The following is a 14,037-nucleotide window of genomic DNA, read 5'->3' as shown; positions in this document are numbered from 1 at the left end:
TAATTCTTTCATTTTATTAAAGAGAATTATCCAAATTAATCAAGATTTTTCTTCTGATTTCTCAGAATTATAATTTTTTTTTATGATTCATAATGAATTGAGATATATTATACATGGATCGAGATCCTTTATATGTTCTCCCATGACTCTTTTTGCTATAGGAAAGTCTTTATCTATATCATTGATCTTGAATTCTCAATATTTAATACTTGAGATTTTTTTATGAATCAAGATCTTTGATCTCCTAAGGTTTCTTTTTGTTATTTACTAAAAGAGAGATTTATCAAAATAACTTATGTCTTTTGGTATTTATGACTTAATCCTTCATGATCTTTAATATTATATCTTTCATGACATGACTCCTTTATAATTATGGCTTGTATGCCTCATGTAATGATTGAAATATTTTACACTGTTATATCCTTTCCTTCCTTTTGACAATCACTAAGGGGGAGAGAAAATTGCTATCTTGCACAATTCAAGAAGAAGTAAAAACTGTGAACTTATAAAAATTACTAGCTTGCACTTCTCAAAAGAGAAGAAAGAACTCACTAGCTTGCATGCTCTAAAGTGATGAAAAATTTGTTAAATCGCTAAGCTTATATATCTCTAAATCTTAAAAATTACACTTCTCCTTTTTGTTGATGACAAAGGGGGAGAAATTATGATGATGATCATGCATGGAATGATATATTAAAATTTTGATTATGCATAATTTTATAATGACATGTTGCTTGGATTCATAATTTATTTCTGAATTTATGTTTCTATCAAAATGACATATTGATAGTAGGAGTTTGGTTTAAACACCATTATCAATTGGTTACCATCATCAAAAAGAGGGAGATTGTTGAATCTCGGATTTTGATGATGAAACAAATTGATAGAGTTTATGATCTAATCTGTGTTTTGAGTAACGTAGGACTAGCTTCAATCATGAAGAGATAATTAAAGAAGGAAAAATTAATGTTGGGCCGGAGTGAAACATGTTAGAAATTTGAATGACGAGCCGGAGGATCGGTCAACGTGTCGGTAGAAGGCTTCGTGCCATAAGTTTGGGCATCGAGCCTAGAAGAGCGGACATTGCACCAAGGATATTGGAGTTGCGGAGGTCAACATGCTGATAGGGCAAAGGCCGCAAAAGAAGATGATACGCCAAAGGATTGGATGAAGCGTCGATAAACCAATGACATACTAGATAATATGTGATTAATGCTTTGTAATAATTGTCTAGATCAAAGTAGTTTTTGTTAGGATCAAAAGCACTAAGAGGGGGGGGGGTGAATTAGTGCAGCGAAAAACTTTCTGCGATTAAAACGAAACTGCGTTCGAATGATAAAAACAGTTTCTGTGTAAAATCTGATTCTAAGCAAGATGATATTAAAGTTAATCTATGCAGGCAGATTGCAGCTATGACAAAAACCAGAATATAAGCGTAAACTGAAATGCGACGTTCGTACGATAAAACCGGTTTACGTCTAAATGTCAATTTTGAAAATACTGAACTTTGAGATATGTTTTATAAGTGCACAGAAGGCAGTTTGCAGTTATGATTGAAATCAAAATGTAAACGTAAACTGAACTGTAATGATCGCACGACAAAGCCGATTTACGTCTAAACGCATATTCGAAAAGTTCTGAACTTAGAAACTTGTTCATACAGTAGCTATTTTAGGAGGTTTGCAGTAAAGATAAAATGCTCAAAGTAAATGCAAACCGAGATTTAGAGTGGTTCGGTCAATCTTGACCTGCTCCACTTTTGGATTCCTCCACCGACGAGGTCACCGACGTCAACTAGAGGCCTTCCTTCAATAGGCGAAGGCCAACCACCCTCTTACAGTAAGGGCTTAGGAGATAACCCTTACAGAAATTTTCTCTCCTCTCTTTACAACTCAGAACTTTGAAGAACAGAGGGAGGAGAACTTTTGGCCTTTACAACAATTTTGAGCCCTAAGAATCACAGAAAGAAATCAAGATTTCGAGAGTAAGTTGTTACCTTTCAGTGCTGAATGGGTGGGGTATTTATAGGCCCCGACCCAATTCAAATTTGGAGCTCAAAACTGTCAATTCCCGGAATTTCGGGATCAAGTGGTTGCACCTCCTGACTGGGGCGGTTGCACCACCTGGTAGAGCTCGAAGATTGAGCCTCTGGGCGGTGCCACCTCTATCAGGACTGGTTGAACCGCCTGCCAGAGCTCGAAGACCGAGCTCAAGCAGTTGCACCTCCTGACTAGGGTGGTTGCACCGCCTGCCAGAGCTCGAAGACCGAGCTCAGGCGGTGCTACCGCCTATCAGGGGAGGTTGCACCGCCCAGTCTCACTCGGAGACTGAGCCCAGGCGGTGCTACCTCCTGGCTGGGGCGGTTGCACCGCCCAGTCTTGCAACCGCCCAGTCTCCCTGGGAGACTTAGCCTAGGCGGTGCTACCTCCTGGCTTGGGCGGTTGCACCTCCCACAGCAATCAAGGTCCGAATGGGTAGTTCCATTCGGCCCAATTTAGGTTATTCAGGGGCTCAATTGCCCCAAGATTAAGCTAATGGGATCACCTCCCATTTCCAACTTAATCAATGTGCTAACTACAATTTTTCCTAAGATATTTACTGTAACTTGCTCTGGTGCGTCAATCGCTTCTTCCAACGAGCTTCCGGCGAACTTCCGTCGATCATCCGATGAACCCTCGGTGATGCTCCTGCGGACTTCCGGCAAACCCCTGGACTTGCGACGATCCACTTGGCGAGTTCCTACGAGCTTCTTTTGGCAAGCTTATGGACTTCTCGGATTTGTTCCCGTAGAACCTCCGATGACTGTCCGAACTTCCGTCGAACTCTCGAACTCCCAACGTGATCATTGTCTTGACTCCGGCGCAACTCCTGCTGCATGTCTTAACTTTCATCGTAGTTAATCCTACACACTTATCTCAATATATGGATTAGATAATAAATGACAATTGACGTCATCATCAAAATCCGAGATTCAACAATCTCCCCCTTTTTGATGATGACAATCAATTGATAATAGAGTTAACCTTAACTCCCCCTATCTATATGTCATAATTGAGATAAGTCATTCTTGAACTCAAAGCCTTTGAATTCAAGAGACATATTGATAAGTTAAAGTCATTTGAGCTTATCAATACTCCCATCATGATTTCCATCATGATGTATCTCTCTGAAGATGATGTCAAGGCTTGACATTCATTTTCATAACAATTTTGAATGATGGTAATTGTAGCAATTCATCATATTGTAAGATATCAACATGTAAAGTTGTGAAGTAAGATTTTGATATCATTACATGATGTACACATTTCAAATATTTTAGCTAGTGTTGCATTTCTTCACATGGTAAGATATCAACTCAAGGCATAATGCAAATTATAGCATTAGTTCATATATCTCTTGGTGATGCGAGCATGGCACAATCATAGCATCAATTCATATATTTCTTGGTGATGCAAGCATGGCATAATCATAGCATCAATTCATATATTTCTCGGTGATGCAAGCATGGCATAATCATAGCATCAATTCGTATATTTCTCCCCCTTTGTCATCAACAAAAAGCATGGTAGTTGTGATAATAGGAAAACAATATAAGCAAGTTATCAAGCATATAAAGGAAGGCATAATACGTAGATTGCTTTGAATACTTCTTCCTTCCTTTTTTTGTTATAATCCTTTGTGCATGAAGGAGGAAAGTCATTTGTGATTCCAGCTATTTGTGAGTTTACTTTGAGTCAAGATATGTGTTTGAAATAGCTTTTTGCAAGTAAAAATACTATCATCCATATGAAATTCATAAGCAGGAATCATTTCATCAAATCCATTTCAGAGAAAAAAATATTTTTCATAAGAGTGTATGAGAAAATTTGATTTTTAGCATTCTAACTGTTAAGCGAATCTGAAAATGAGATGAACTCTTTCATGCATTCACAAGACTATGCTGCAGATTTTCAAATACAATTATGAAGACAAAACATTTCAACACATGTTATGTAATGGCAATCAAGTGATTTGATCATTCAGTAAAGTTCGAAAAATAATTTTAATTAGTTTATCTATTCTGACACGTCAACATTCCTAATTCTCTTCTTATGAAATCAAATTATTCTTCACTTAGAGGTTTTGTAAAAATGTCAGCTAGTTGATGTTTAGTATCAATGAACTCTATGGTTATGTCATGATTAGTAACATGATCTCGTATAAAGTGAAGTCTAATATCAATATGTTTTGTTCTTGAGTGTTGTATAGGATTCTTAGTTAAGCATATTGCACTTGTGTTATCACATTTAATGGGAATATTTTTAAGATTAACTTTGTAATCTTCTAAGGTGTTTTTCTTCCATACAACTTGTGCATAGCATGCACTTGCTACAATATATTCAGCTTCAGTTGTTGATAGTGCAACCGAGTTTTGTTTCTTAGATGACCAGGAAATAAGGGCATGTCCTAAAAATTGACATGATCCTGATGTGCTTTTTCTATCTAGTCTACAGCCAGCAAAGTCCGCATTAGAATAAGCAATTAACTCAAAATTCTTTGATTTTGGGTACCAAAATCCTAGATTTATGGTACCATTAAGATATCTAAGTATTCTTTTAACTGCTTTGAGATGAGATATCTTAGGGTTTAATTGAAATCTAGCACAAAGTCCTACACTGAACATAATGTCTGGTCTAGTTGTAGTGAGGTAAAGTAAACTTCCTATCATACCCCTATAAGTTTTTTGATCGAAGCTTTCTCCACTTTCATCAATTTCTAACTTAGTGGAGGTGCTCATAGGAGTGTTAATAGCCTTTGAGTTGTTCATATTAAACTTTTTTAATAAATTCATAACATATTTAGTTTGACTAATAAAGATGTCATTGCTTAGTTGTTTGATTTGTAAGCCTAAGAAGAATGTTAATTCTCCCATTAAGCTCATTTCGAATTCAAGACTCATAGTTTTAGCAAAAGATTCACAAAGAGATTCATTCGTAGAGCCAAAGATAATATCATCAACATAAATCTGAACAATGAGAAAATTATTTTCAAAATTCTTGATAAACAATGTAGTATCAACCTTGCCTTTTGTGAAATTATTTTCGATAAGAAAAGAACTAAGTCTCTTATACCAACCCCTTGGGGCTTGTTTTAAACCATAGAGAGCTTTAGTTAATCTAAACACATGATTAGGGAGGCTATTATTTTCAAATCCAGGAGGTTGTTCAACATAAACTTCTTCGAAAATAAAGCCATTTAGAAAAGCACTTTTAACATCCATTTGAAACAACTTAAAATTATTAATACTAGCGTAGGCAAGGAGCATCCTTATGGCTTCCAATCGAGCCACAGGAGCGAAGGTTTCTTCGTAATCGATACCTTCTTCTTGGTTGAAACCTTTGGCCACTAATCTAGCCTTATTTCTAACCACGATACCATTTTCATCTTGCTTGTTTCTGAAGACCCATTTAGTACCAATAACTAAATGGTCATTTGGCCTAGGAACAAGCTTCCACACCTCATTTCTCTCAAATTGATTCAATTCATCTTACATTGCGATAATCCATGAATCATCTTTCATGGCTTCGTCAACACATTTGGGTTCAATATGGGAGAGAAAGGCGGCGATCGCACAAAAATTTTTAAGAGAATATCGTGTTTGAACCCCCTTTGACGTGTCTCCTAAGATTAGCTCCTTGGGATGAGCATCTACATACTTCCAATCCTTGGGTAAGGATGTTTCGGAAGTGGATGCATCCAAGTTGCTAGTTGGAGAAGGGGTTTCATTTAAATTCAAGGAATCAAAATTAACATCATCATCAAAATCATTTTTCCTAATTTCGGAAATCTCATTGAAAACAACATGAATGGATTCTTCGATAATTAAAGTTTTTTTATTGAAGATACGAAAGGCTTTAGAAACTAAAGAATAACCAAGAAAGATTCCTTCATCAGATTTAGCATCAAATTTTCCTAAGTTATCCTTTTCATTCAAGATAAAACACTTACACCCAAAGACTTTAAAATATAAAACATTGGGTTTTTTGTTGTTCCATAACTCATAGGGAGTTTTGGTTAGTAGGGGTCTTACTAGAACTGTATTCAAAATATAGCATGCAGTATTTACGGCTTCGGCTCAAAAATATTTGGGTAGATTGTGTTCATTCAACATGGTTCTTGCCATTTCTTGTAAATTTCAATTTTTTCTTTCTACTACTCCATTTTGTTGAGGATTTCTAGGAGTAGAGAAATTATGATTGTATCCATTGAGTTCACAAAATTCCTGGAAATCATAGTTTTGAAATTCACCACCATGATCACTTCTAATTGACGAAATCATAGAACATTTCTTATTCTGAACAAGTTTACAAAACTTGGTAAAATATCTAAGGCATTCACTTTTCTGTTTTAAGAAGTAAGTCCATGTGTATCTGCTATAGTCATCCACAATGACGAAGGCGTATTTGCTACCTCCTAGGCTTGATGTGGAGATTGATCTGAACAAGTCCATATGAATCAATTGTAAGGGCCTAGAGGTGCTTATTTGATTCTTAGATTTGAAACTACCCTTAATTTGTTTACCTAATTGGCAAGCATCACATACATTATCTTTAATGAACTTGATATGAGGAATTCCTCTTACAAGTTCTTTAGATGATATTTGAGTGATTAGTTTCATGCTAGCATGACCTAACCTTCTATGCCATATCCAAGCATCCTCATTCAAAACAGAAAAACACATTTCATTACACAAATCATTGATGTCAATAGTGTATACGTTATTTTGTTTCAATGCAATCATAGATATGTTTTTGTGTGGTTTTTCAATGATGCAAGCATTAGATTCAAATCTAACAATATATCCTTTATCACATAATTGACTAATGCTCAAGAGGTTATGTTTTAAACCATTAACTAACAAAACATCTTCAATAAAGAAGTTGGATTTGTTACCTATGGTTCCTTTGCCAATGATTTTACCCTTGTTGTTGTCTCCGAAGGTGACATAGGCTTCGTCTATGCTAGTGAGCTTAGAGAATTGAGATGGATCTCCGGTCATATGCCTTGAGCATCCACTATCAAGGTACTATCTCTTGCTCCTAGCTTGCGATGATTTAGTTTTCTATAAGAAGGGATGATTTTTAGGTACTCATTTGCTTTTGGGTGCCTCACAAATAGATCTACATTGTCTATCATGTTGCATAGAATTTATCATGGTTCCTTTAGGAACCCAAATCAATTTGTTTGGACTAATTTTCTTGAATGGACAATAATGCGTCTTGTGTCTAAATTTGCAACAAAAGTTGCATTTGTTTTGGTGTCGAACATGTAAGATGGGGCCTTTTATGAATGTGGTTGGATTTTGGTGAGAACTTCTCACAAATCCAATTCCACTTCTTTTTGGAACATGACCCTTGTTTGCAAGGATCATGTTTAATGACTTGCTACCAACCTCGAATTTCTTCAAGGTGTCCTTAAGTAGTAAGTTTTCCTTTTGGAGAGTTTCTAGATCGTGGCATTTTATGCATGAGCTTATACTATCATGATGTTCAGCTTTTAACTTATCGAAATTTCAAATAAGACTATCATGCTCCTTTTTTAGCAATTTGTATTTTCTACTAATTGTCTTACATTCATCAAATAATTCATGAAAAGCATTTAATAGTTCATGATAAGGTAAATCTGCATCAATTAAATCCGTTACCTCTTCTCCGATGGCCATTAGGGCGTAATGAGCAACTTGCTCGGTGTTGGACTCCTCTTCTTCGGACGCGCTTGAGTCATCCCATGTTGCTTTGAGCGCCTTCTTCTTTGATGTTCTCTTTTTGACTTAGGGACAATCACTCTTGTAGTGTCCCGGCTTTTTGCATTCATAGCAAATAACTTGGTCCTTCTTGGGTTCAAGTTTATTTTTTGCGTCATTCTTAAACTTGTTTCTTTTAAAGAATTTTTTAAATTTTCTTGTTAGAAGTGCCAAGTCATCATCACAATCCTCATCACTTGAGTTTTCTCTCAAGTGGCCTTCTGAAGTTTTAAGTGTCATATCCTTCCTGTTCTTTGGAAGGATGTCTTCTTGCTCTTTATGAGCTTTACAAGTCATCTCGTAGGTCATTAATGACCCGATTAGTTCTTCAAGAGGGAAGTTGCGTAGATCTTTTGCCTCTTGAATAGTAGTGACTTTAGGATCCCAACTTTTAGGAAGGGATCTTAGAATCTTATTTACGAGCTCAAAATCCGAAAAAAATTTTCCGAGTCCTTTTAGACCGTTGACAATATCCGTGAAACGGGTAAACATGTCGCCAATGGTTTCACTCGGTTTCATCCGGAAAAGTTCAAAAGAATGTAACAGAAGATTGATTTTTGACTCTTTCACTCTACTTGTGCCTTCGTGAGTCACTTCGAGTGTGTGCCAAATATCAAATGCGGTTCCACAAGTTGAAACACCATTAAACTCATTTTTATCAAGTGCACAAAATAAGGCATTCATAGCCTTTGCATTAAGAGCGAAAGTCTTCTTCTCCAATTCATTCCAATCGATCATTGAAAGAGAAGACTTCGAAAATCCGTTTTTGACAAGATTCCAAAGTTCAAAATCCATAGAAATAAGAAAGATCCTCATTCGGGTCTTCCAATAGGTGTAGCCCGTCCCACTGAACATGGGTGGACGTGTAATAGAATGGCCCTCTTGGTTTCCGGTGTATGCCATCTCTCTTGGGTTTTAATCCGTTAGAGAGTTAACCCCGCTCTGATACCAATTGTTAGGATCGAGAGCACTAAGAGGGGGGGGGTGAATTAGTGCAGTGAAAAACTTTCTGCGATTAAAACGAAACTGCGTTCGAATGATAAAAACAGTTTCTGTGTAAAATCTGATTCTAAGCAAGATGATATTAAAGTTAATCTATGCAGGCAGGTTGCAGCTATGATAAAAACTAGAATATAAGCGTAAACTGAAATGCGACGTTCGTACGATAAAACCGGTTTACGTCTAAATGTCAATTTTGAAAATACTGAACTTTGAGATATGTTTTATAAGTGCACAGAAGGCAGTTTGCAGTTATGATTGAAATCAAAACATAAACGTAAACTGAACTGTAATGATCGCACGACAAAGCCGATTTACGTCTAAACGCATATTCGAAAAGTTCTGAACTTAGAAACTTGTTCATAAAAGCGCAGAAGGCAGTAGCTATTTTAGGAGGTTTGCAGTAAAGATAAAATACTCAAAGTAAATGCAAACCGAGATTTAGAGTGGTTCGGTCAGTCTTGACCTACTCCACTTTTGGCTTCCTCCACCGACGAGGTCACCGACGTCAACTAGAGGCCTTCCTTCAATAGGCGAAGGCCAACCACCCTCTTACAGTTTCACTCCTTTTGACTGGCTTAGGAGACAACCCTTACAGAAATTTTCTCTCCTCTCTTTACAACTCAGAACTTTGAAGAACAGAGGGAGGAGAACTTTTGGCCTTTACAATAATTTTGAGCTCTAAGAATCATAGAAAGAAATCAAGATTTCGAGTGTAAGTTGTTACCTTTCAGTGCTGAATAGGTGGGGTATTTATAGGCCCCGACCCAGTTCAAATTTGGAGCTCAAAATTATCAATTCCCGGAATTCTGGGATCAGGTGGTTGCACCTCCTGACTGGGGCGGTTGCACCGCCTGGCAGAGCTCGAAGACTGAGCCTCTGGGCGGTGCCACCTCTGTCAGGGACGGTTGCACCGCCTAGCAGAGCTCGAAGACCGAGCTCAGGCGGTTGCACCTCCTGACTGGGGCGGTTGCATCGCCTGCCAGAGCTCGAAGACCGAGCTCAGGCGGTGCTACCTCCTGTCAGGGGAGGTTGCACCGCCCAATCTCGCTCGGAGACTGAGCCCTGGCGGTGCTACCTCCTGGCTGGGGCGGTTGCACCACCCAGTCTCCCTAGGAGACTTAGCCTAGGCGGTGCTACCTCCTGGCTTGGGCGGTTGCACCTCCCACAGCAATCAGGGTCCGAATGGGTAGTTCCATTCGGCCCAATTTAGGTTATTCAGGGGCCCAATTGCCCCAAGATTAAGCTAATGGGATCACCTCCCATTTCCAACTTAATCAATGTGCTAACTATAATTTTTCCTAAGATATTTACTGCAACTTGCTCCGGTGCGTCAATCGCTTCTTCCAGCGAGCTTCCGGCGAACTTCCGTCAATCATCCGATGAACCCTCGGTGATGCTCCTGCGGACTTCCAGCAAACCCCTGGACTTGCGACGATCCACTTGGCGAGTTCCTACGAGCTTCTTTTGGCAAGCTTATGGACTTCTCGGATTTGTTCCCGCAGAACCTCCGATGACTGTTCGAACTTCCGTCGAACTCTCGAACTCCCAACGTGATCATTGTCTTGACTCTAGCGCAACTCCTGCTGCATGTCTTAACTTTCATCATAGTTAATCCTGCACACTTATCTCAACATATGGATTAAATAACAAATGACAATTGAGGTCATCATCAAAATCCGAGATTCAACAGTTTTAAGTTGTAATTAGGTTTGAATTAGGTCAACTCAATTAGGGGACCATAGGGCCTAAGTTAGGGCTAAGTTGCTAGTCATAAGTGCCCAGCAAGCCAATCACGTGAGTGATGGCACGTGTGACTTGATAAAGAATCTTTTTGCTTATTATATTTTTGGCGTATATCACTTTATAACTATTGCATAAATGCATATGTATTGTGATGTCCTTGGATTTGTGCAATGGGAATCGGATCGTGATGAGATCACGATAATGAGATCGATTCACCTTTAAACACATATCCTAAATAATCCCGGTCATAGGTTACTCGAGAGGGACATCGTGATAACCGGATAGACTGGTGTGCTGTATACCCGTCCATATGATGGATGCAGCTGGTCTCATAGCTGCTCGTGTAGGGACAGTAGGGATACAGTACAGGTGCTCATTGGAGAATGAGTTCACTGATTGATCCGCTTACGGAATGCTGGATGGTTGATGATGCCTTATTGTCAGACAACGATTCCGTAGTCCTAGTGGTGTATCTGGTTCTTAGACTTGAGACACCAAGGATGTCCTGTATGAGTGCTCCACTCTTTGATACCAGACTTATAGGTTTGGCTGTTCCCAGATCTAGTACAGCTGGTCATTGGGAGTGGTAGTCGACCTTACGAGGGCTATTGAGTGTCGATAGAGGATCATCCACTCTCGGTATCATGAGAGGAATATCCCATGTGTTCTTGCTCAGACAAATCCCTGGCCAGGGTCATTCGGGTTGAGAGAGAAAGAGTTCTCCGGGAGAATCCGATTAGAGCGAGACTCAAGTAGAAACCGTATGGGTCTGACAGCACCATGCTCGATATACGGTCTCTGGGATATTAGATGGATGAGGGACTATAGGTACATGGTAACTGAGGACAGACAGGTCCAATGGATTGGATTCCCCTGTATCGTCTGGGGACTACGGCGTAGTGGCCTAGTACTTCTGTAGTCGATGAGTCGAGTGAATTATTACAGAGATAATAATTCACTTAGTTAGAAGGAGTTCTGACAGGTATGACTCACGGCCAGCTCGATATTGGGCCTAGAGGGTCACACACATATGGTAGGCATTGCGATGAGTAGAGGTTCGGATATGAGATATCCGACGGAGCCCTTGTCTTATTGGATGCAGATCCAATACCCACTAGGGAAAGGACCCATTAGGGTTTTGACACGGGATCTCTATAAATAGGAGGGATTCATAGCCTCATAGGCTAGAGTCTTTGCTTGCCCTTCCTATTCTCCTCTCCCTCTCCACCTCAGAGTAGGCCTGGAGTTTTGAGGAGCGTCGTCGCAACCCTGCTGTGTGGATCACCGCTAGAGAGGAGGACACTTGACCTCCTTCACCCTCTCCTGAGGATCTGCAAGGAAATAGGGATATACGATCTCCCTAGGTAACACAATCTCTATACGCAGTTTTGTGTTTTGCGGATTTTGCGCACCAATCTTCGCACGACGACGAACATCTTTTTGGGAATCGGGGATTTTTGTTTTCTTGTTCTTCCGCTGCGCATATGATGTCGCCCCCATGATTTCCCAACAGTGGTATCAGAGCCAGGTTGTTCGTGCGAATGATTGGTTTTTGAACTGCGTGTGTTGTGTTTAGGAAGAATATTGACATCAAAATCGTTGACGCAAAAGCGAGAAAGGGCAGCAACAGTTGCTGCCCTCGATCTGCGTGCGTGAAGCGCAGCCGAAGGCGGGCAGCGCAGGGGCTGCGTCTGCAGCAGCCGGCCGGCGGCCTGTTTGCAGCAGGCTTGCTGCCGGCGGGGCTGGCAACCCACGGGCAGAGGCGCCGCAGGGCAGCGGCGCCTGCCGTCGAAAGGAAGCGGCGCCTGCCGCTGTAGGGCAGCGACGCGCGACGCCTGCCGCCGCTGCTCCCGCGGGCGAAACCCCCCCACAGGGGCGGCCGCCCGGCAGTACAGCACCGCCTGCGGAGGCAGCGGCGCCCGAAGGGGGCGCCCACCCGCAGCGGCATCGCCGCCAGCGCGCGTGCCGCCTGCAGGCGAGGGCAGTGCCCTCGCCCTCGCCGCACAGGCCGCCGCTAGCAGGGTGGCGGCGGCGGCGGCGCAGCAGCGAAAAGGGGAAAGGGTATTACGGTTTTCTGCGCAAAAGATAGTTTTGCCCCTCGGAATTTGAGAAATTCCAGTTTCTGTCTTTTATCCAAATTACGAAAATACCCTTAGGAATTGAGAAATTCCCTATATATCCCTGATTTCAGAAAATATTAATTAATTAAAAGGTTTAGTTGATTATTATTTTTATTATCTAGTAGTCCTACATAATGACGATTATTTATACATGTGATGTATGATGAGTGGACGGATGATCATGGACCGTGTGATGTGTGTACTTGTGATTATTATTATTGAGGTCTGCGAACCTCCATTATATTTCTCGTTTATTGTCGGGCCTGCGTGCCTATGATTAAGTTGTAATCACATGAGGAGGCGCAGCGGGAGCGTGGAAGCCATAGCGGGACCCACGAGACGGACGATCGTGATGCATGAAGATGCATCAAGATGTCGACGGAACCAACGAGGACGAGATGGACGATCACAAGGCATGGAGATGCACCGTTGCACACATAGATCTTGATGTGAGTGATTAGGCCTACTGGCTCGGGCCTAATCATATTAGGTTGTGGTCCATGATCATCTGGTGTGATTGCTTATACATATACTAGATATATATATATATTTGCATGCGATGTAGATATATATTAAATATGTATATGTGTGACATGTCATATTAGGAGACCAAATTATAGAAACATCTCTCGATAATATTAAGTCGGTAAACGTGAGGCAATTAGATTGACCCACGTGGCCTTCCATCGTTATGAGTAGGAACCGATTCTCGGTGTAGGTTGAGTTGGTCGAGTCCCTCGAGACTCACCTATATCGCGATTCGCTATCTTGCTTACGACATAGAGATGTCACCGGTGACCTGAGGGCATGATATGCTTGGTCGAGTCCCTCGAGGGTATATCATCAAATCAGACTCATCTTGTAACGAAGGTGTTGACTTAACCGAGCATCATGGTTGGTCGAGTCCCTCGAGGCCATGGTGATTCGGAGGCCGAACAGGACGGGAATCACAAGGAGTTGTGATCGGCAAGAGTTGTCTACCTTTTAGGCTTAGTGTGATTGGTCGAGTCCCTCGAGGTTACACTAAGATGCTGATTGGATCCTGATCCCCACTAGAAGTCTGCCGGAGACTTCCGTTTCACGTGCTGAGGGTGTCGCGTGACTCGTTAATAAAATAGTGGGAGCATATTAAGATAGAAGTCCATATCTTGATAGTTTATTTCTTGCAAAATCTGCATGTTATTCATTTTTGCTACATCTTTATTTTCAGAAAATGTCGCTTTCAAATCCCTTACGTGGCATACTTGATGTCAACCGCCTCACTGGTCCAAATTATACGGATTGGCTCCGTAACTTGAGAATTGTTCTCACAGCGGAGAAAATCGTGTACGTCCTTGATACAGTGATGCCTACGCCCGAAGAAGGGGCAAGCGAGGATGAGATCGCTCG

Source organism: Musa acuminata, chromosome BXJ3-9 (genome assembly GCF_036884655.1).
Source record: "Musa acuminata AAA Group cultivar baxijiao chromosome BXJ3-9, Cavendish_Baxijiao_AAA, whole genome shotgun sequence".
In the NCBI taxonomy this organism is placed as follows: Eukaryota; Viridiplantae; Streptophyta; class Magnoliopsida; order Zingiberales; family Musaceae; genus Musa; species Musa acuminata.
Note: the sequence above shows the minus strand (reverse complement) of the source record.